This window comes from Glycine soja, chromosome 11, assembly GCF_004193775.1.
Source record: "Glycine soja cultivar W05 chromosome 11, ASM419377v2, whole genome shotgun sequence".
In the NCBI taxonomy this organism is placed as follows: Eukaryota; Viridiplantae; Streptophyta; class Magnoliopsida; order Fabales; family Fabaceae; genus Glycine; species Glycine soja.
This window is the reverse complement of record NC_041012.1, coordinates 46,157,863-46,165,120: the sequence shown is the minus strand read 5'-3', so window position 1 is coordinate 46,165,120 and position 7,258 is coordinate 46,157,863.

Below are 7,258 nucleotides of genomic sequence, written 5' to 3'. Positions count from 1 at the left end.
AAGAGGACAAGCAAAGGAACACCTTTCAAAGTTAGTCATCAGATATTGTAGGATTTTAAGGAAGGTTGAGAGATGAGTGGGGGCCAAATAATAATAACTTCGAGGAATGTTTCATCAAAGAGGGTCAAGATCCATGTCAACCCCACTCCACCAAAGGATGAACAATAAAGAATTACTCATATTTTGGGTGGCGAGACACAAACACAAGCTAGCCACTAGTTTGCTTATAAGTCAAATTCTTTATATATTTCCCTCTAATCGTCATCACCATCATAATCATGCTCATCATCCTAGAGCTAGCTAGCTACCCCTGGAGCCCTACTTCTTTTATGGTTGAAATCCAACGCATCACAAGTTTTCAAATCATAGAATTTCGACACAAGTCAATGAAAAGAGAGATGGTCACATAAGGCACACATGCGTCAAATCCAAATTTGTTGAGCCAAATTAAAATAATCAGACGAAAAACACACTTAACCAAATAGTAGCACTTGTGGTTGATGGGATTGATTGAATAACAAGGATGTAGACACGTTTAACCACAAAAATAAATTTCGCACACTTACCCTATTGTTTTCACGTTAAAAGCTAGGGTTTTGTTTGATACCAGTATAAGCATTATCAACCATATAATGGGTATGGCGGTGACGGCCATTCAGAACCTCAGAAACATATTGATTCGTTACTCTATCTAGATATATAAATATACTAGGAGTTTGAAGAGTATTTTCAACCAATTTTTTAGTTTTTTTATTAGTTGAAAAATTATTTAACCATATTAATAGTGTTTGATAAATATTTTTCTTAACAGGTTGATTTTAGTGTTTTTTGAAATATTATTCTAGTAAAGTTTTACCTTTTAGCTCCTACCTTTTTTATATTTTATTCTCTTTGTTTTTAATTTTGTGTAAAATGATAGCTGGATGATAGGTTGGTCAATATATTTTAGATATTTTTTACATCATTCTTTTTATTTTAATCATTATATTATTTATTTAATTATTAGAATATTTTACTTAAAAATATTGATAGTTGATTAATATGTCCATACTAATATGTAACAATTTAAAAGTACGCGCAATAGCACTATCATACTAATTAATATAATTAATACCAGAAGTCTTGGTCCTTTTGGTAAGTATCGTAAGAACAATTCCAAAAGTTATCGGGTTCGAATCACGCAAAAGAGCATACTAATTAATATATTGAAAATATGACATTTACTTAAGTGTACATTATTTTAAAATTAGTTTATTTTAAACTGAATTTTCTTTATTATTAATATTCATCTAAGAATGAATTAATTATATTATTTATCTATAATATTATATATAGCATTCATTTTTTGTTTTTCTAAATATATTATAGTAAATTATTTTTTCAATTAATATTGTTTTTGAAAAACTAAATATATTTTATTAAAGGTTAAAATGTACATATTAAAAGCAAAAAGGCGTAAATATTTCTTATTTTAAAATTAATTTACTTTTTAACAATTTTTAACTTATTATCATTCGTTAAGTCTTACTTTTGTGCACTCATTAATGTATAAAATTACAAATTCTCAAACATACGATTTCCATAAACAAATAGTATACGGAAAAGCATGTATTTTACCAAATACAATGTACAATTTATTATTATTTAATAGTAAACCCAATCTTGTCTATGTCTCAATTATACCTCCATTTTTTTAAAATATAAAAAATAAAAGCATTTGTCCTTTTTTTGACGACCCAACTTAATATTCCAAATTACACAAAGAGTTATGATATATACACTCACTGTTGTTCTGCTGACGAGAGAGAAGTGGAAATCTCCGTCGGTTTCGTCAGATAACAGAATAATTGGTGGTGAGAGGATTTTTAAGCAATAACTTCGTTCTTGGTGGATGAGTAAGCAGCATAATATAAAAAGAATGAGAATATGCGTTGAACTAACAACAGGACGATCAGCGAAATTCAGTGTATAAAGCATATGTTATCATCACTATCAAACATGTATGTATATAATAGCTCAATGCATGTATTATATCGAGCAGTGCCATTACTATGAAATTGAATGCCAACCATAAAAAATTTTAAAAATTGCATGTCAAGTTAAACTTGTTCTGCAAGTGTTAGGACATGAGCAGCTGAAACAAAATTTGGTGTTGAGTTCTGAATTTGCTTTTGCTGCTTAAGATTTTGATAATAGTCTGCTTTGTGGAAGTGCATAATGGATGAGTAGCAATCTCTTAACGTCCTTGAATAATGGAAGAGTAGCCGTTTAATTAATTTAGAATAAGCCTGTACTTTGATCTTTTAAATTATATATAGTTATCTTCATCACTTTCATTTTAAGTTTTTAAAACATTCATTTTAACCTATAATTTTGCAAATTATTACAGAGTATATAATTTATTTTATCCCTTTTTCTATTATAATTTTATTTATAAAATCAATGATATTTTGTAAAAATATGAAAGCTAAGGATTATGAAAACAAAAGTATTGCAAACTCAAGAATTAAAGTATTCCATGTGCTTAGCAAAGGAAATTGTATCTCATTAATTAGTTTAGAATATCTTTTTTAAATGACGCTTGAAATGATATTTGAACTTAGCTAATTATTATTTATAATTACTTTTTACTCTCAATACTTTAATAAAATTCTTATTTACCATCCCATTTAATATTATAATATTTATTCTAATGTGAATAATAGATAATGGTAGATAATTGCTGGATGTCAACTTGATTGGAATTGCAGTGTCTACTGTGATGCCTTAAGAACTACAAGAGAAAAACTTTATTGAGTTGCAAACTTTTAATTGGTTAATTGAAGTCAAAGACTTTGAATAATTTAAGCCACTCGGTATACACCCCGAAAGTCAAGAAGCTCCAAAGTTATCTCAAATGAGATTTGATAAAACTTGGTATATACTCGCAACATGAATTATAAAGTTGGTTAAGTGGTTGAAATTTTTTTAAAAAATTACAGATTCAATTTTCTATTAATAAAATTAATAATTAATATTTATTGAGAGAATATTTTTTCCTTTGTGATATAGTAATTTGAACAAAACCTTCTAAATACTCCTATTAGTTCTATTAAATTTAGTACATGTCTTATGTACCCGATGTTGACAGAGACTAGACAAACTTTGGTGATGATGTTTGAGAAGTAAACCAAGCCATTATGAATATTTGGCGTATAAGGCACCGAACGTTTTGCAAGTTACACCGTTATATATTAAATTTAGAATATATATATATATATATAGTCAAACATATTGCTGGCTTGCTAGCTTAATCTTCTCTGCATTCTCAATCAGGCGAATCAAAGTCATATTTGTCCATCAAATATATATTATACTCCTATAATAATCTCACATTTATAACAAAATTATCAAACTAACTTTTACCAATAAAAAAACCGAATTAATGTAACACAACACACCATTACCAAAATTAAGAGTAGTTCACAATTTTGTAGTCGATCACTGTGTGGGGGAGGTCAGCCTTCATTACTTTGTGTCTTCAAACATTTTTAGCCGTACTCTTACAGTTTAGTTTGTCAGTTTGCACACCTAAAGCTTTCTGCATTATGACCTCATTTTTTTCTGTTGGTTTTTCTCTACCACATAGCATAATTACTTATAACGTTGAAAATCCAATTTGTCGAGACCGCGTTTTTAAAATGATATCATAGGTGGCTTACTTATATGTGCATGCCTTTTGTTCATATATTAATCATAGCATATATAGCTTCTGCAATTGTTAATGATTTGCTAAAGCCCAAAACCCTGGAAATCAAATAATGCACCCAAACAGCTTAGCTAGCATGCATGCAATATGATGACTGTGGCCTAATTAATAGGTTTGTCTGAGATTGTTTTCTTGTCTTGCTTTGGCATTATATGAGTCATTAAGTGGAGCCATTATAATTATGCTAATCATAGGGTTTATCTTTTTGGTGACTTCCACGTTATATAGCATGCATATACTGTGTTGGATACCAATATATATACCTAGAAGTCTTGCACCAAATATATATCAATGACACATTAAAGTCTAACTCAAATATATATTGCAGATCTTATTGCATTATTCAGTTAGGCTATATATCAATGACACATTAAAGTCCAACTCAAATATCTAAAGCGCGTTTTGTTTGGTTGAGTATAAAAAACTCTAAATTAAGAATTAGCTAGGTAAAAGCTTCTCTAATATTTGGTGAGTTTGTGATTTCTGGATTAATTTCAAATCAAAAATCAAGTGTTACTAGTATAATTAGGGCACATGCACTTGTCAATTGTTGTCCTTATTTTCTTGCATAGATAGGGATGTGTCACTGTTTGACCCTTCAATTGTCAACCAGTCCCATTCATTGCAGAAATTGTGCAATTAATAAACCAGCTAGCAGAGTATCAAATACTAATTGAAGAGCCTTCAACTTTTTTGAAGAGTTCATTCAGTTAATGAATTGGCAACCCGTGCTTTATAGTTGTGTTCAAATTAGCTGTTTCGGGGATTGTGGGGTGACAAAAAAAATTGAATGTGGAAGTGGCCTTTGTATCGGAGGATTTTCAGGGGGGTGTTCGTACTTACAAAAATGATGAGTAATGATATATAAATATTTTATTATTTTAAATATTTTTTAATTTTCTCTATCTCACTTTTTTATTATTTTCTCTCTCTCTCTCTCTCTATATATATATATATTCATCTCACTAGGTGTTAAATAAAATAATAGGTGTTGATGTAATATTTTTCAAAAATTATATTTGAACTTTGGGATAAAAATACCTTGAGAGATGAGAGAAATAACAAAAAGATAAAACATAAGTGAGATAGTATGATGTGATAAGAAAAATATACACTAAAAAATAAAGGATGATTAATGAAGTATTTTTACAATTGGAGGGTATAAATATCATAACTCCTATTATTTATTTCACGGAAGGAAATTGAGGACAAATGGGGATAGCTTTGGGAAATTATTATGCCAGCAGAATATTCCAAAAAATATTAATTAATACTACCATTAAACCATAATTACAAAATAAAAAAATATTTAAAGAGAATCATTGTTGTATTAAAAATATGCATTCTTCTTTCAAAAACAACCTAATATGTATTAAGTTTGTGATAATTTAAAGAAGAAAAAAAACATGTTGAAAGAGTTAGTACTATACCATTTTGTGAATCTTTCCAACTTAAATAATCCTAAACAAAACAATGTCCTTAAAATGTAGTAATCATTCATTCATTTTTTATCTAAAAAAATGCTACTTTAATTTTATTTATTTGTCCATTTAAAAGTACAATTTAACATTAGTAATTTTCATTCTATTTATTTTCACTTTATTTATGCTTTTATATCTATTTTACTGTTAAATGTTTTACATTTCTATTATAAATAACACAGTAAAAGTTTTTAAAACTTCAATAATTGAGTGGATTAACTCACAAAAATTGATTCAACTTAGTAATTTTGAGTTTAAAAATTAAGTATATTGTGTTAAATATTTGATTGTAGAATTTGTTCACCTACATGATTTTATTCGACTTGAGTATGATTATTTTATGTGAAAATAAATATGATTAAAAAAGTCAAAAAATGATTTTAATAAAAATTAAAACATTAATTATATTTTTAATTCGAGTGTTCTTCCTTTATATACATATATAAATAAAGGAAATAAATATTAGCATTAATCTTAAAGTATATATAATAAATATTTAATTTAAATATATTTTTTTATATTTGTACATATTTTCCTTTTTTAATTACTTATCTAAGTGATGGTGTGACAAACTAATAGAGTATTATGTTATTATTTATTAGACATATATCAAAAGTAAAAATTTAAAAATATCATATAAAAAAATAAAAAATAATGTTTTTTAGATAATAAACTGAAAAAAAAGCATTACAAATATAAAAATAAATAGATACTCATTTGTTTTCAAAACTGTAATGTAATGATAAATTAGTCCATGAGAAATGAAAATATAAATTTAGTCATTGAATGTACATAAAAAGTGTGCTAAATTAGTTTTATTATTAGATTTATGAGAATATTTTGTGATTAACTTCTAGTGTTTAAGAATTAATTTAATAATAAGTTTAATTTTTGAATAATGAATTTGAAATTAAATTGTAAAGTTTAAATATTAATTTATTATTAAATTGTTTCTAGGACTAATTTCTTACATTTTTATATATTTAAAGATTAAATTTAAATTTATCATCTTTAAAAATCAAGTTTTCATGTCTCTGTTCATTCATAAATAAATTTGATTATTTATGTTTTAAAAAATATATTTTAATTTTTTTAAAATATCTTTTAACAAATACTCATATAAAATATGTGATGTAAGACAAAACGGTCATTATCAGGGCTCTGACTCTCAAAGAGAAAGAAAACAGTAGGCAGCCTACAAGTGGGAAGCAAATGTCGTCGCACGCCTGCACGCCGCGTGGGGCCTACTTGTTGACACTTGTGTTTCCAAGATGTCATAATTTTGTTTTACACTTCTATTTGGAATAATAATTAAAAGTTTGTTGACATAATATTCTAAGAAAAATCTTTTTTTCTAAATATAATATTCATTAAATGTGTTGTTAGATGTTTTTTTTATAACAAAAGTAGCATTTGTTTGGATTTAAGAACAAATACTGGATCAGTCAAAGTAATAAAAAATGCTTATTTATCAATTATCAATAATTAGAGGAAAGTACATCAGATGTAATTACTGAATAATTTATTACAGCTGAATTTTGACGTATAAAAAGAAAAAATAAATGAGTGGGAGACCTATTAAGGAACGGGAGTCATGCGCTTTTTTAATAATCATAAAAAAATAATTATCAAAACACTTATTGAATCATTGCACCATATTATTCACCTATAATTTTTTTTCTTTTTAATCCTTGGAATTCAGATCGCTTTCTCCTTTTGTTATCAAAATTTAAATTTGTTTTTTATCCTTTAATTTTAAACTATTCCTTTTAGTCTCTCTATTAAAAAATTAAAATCCGAATAACCCTAAAATTAATCTGAGAACTTTTTTTTTTAGAAAAATGAATAAAATTAATATTGTCAAAATTAAGAAATTAAAAAAATAAATAATTTTGGGAGATCAACTATTTATTTGGTTTCTGTAGATGTCTTCCTTTTAAATTTTACTTCATATATAAAAAAATTTGGTACCAAATATTTAATATTATTGATAACTAATCTTTATTAAAAAAATTGATTAATCATCTTT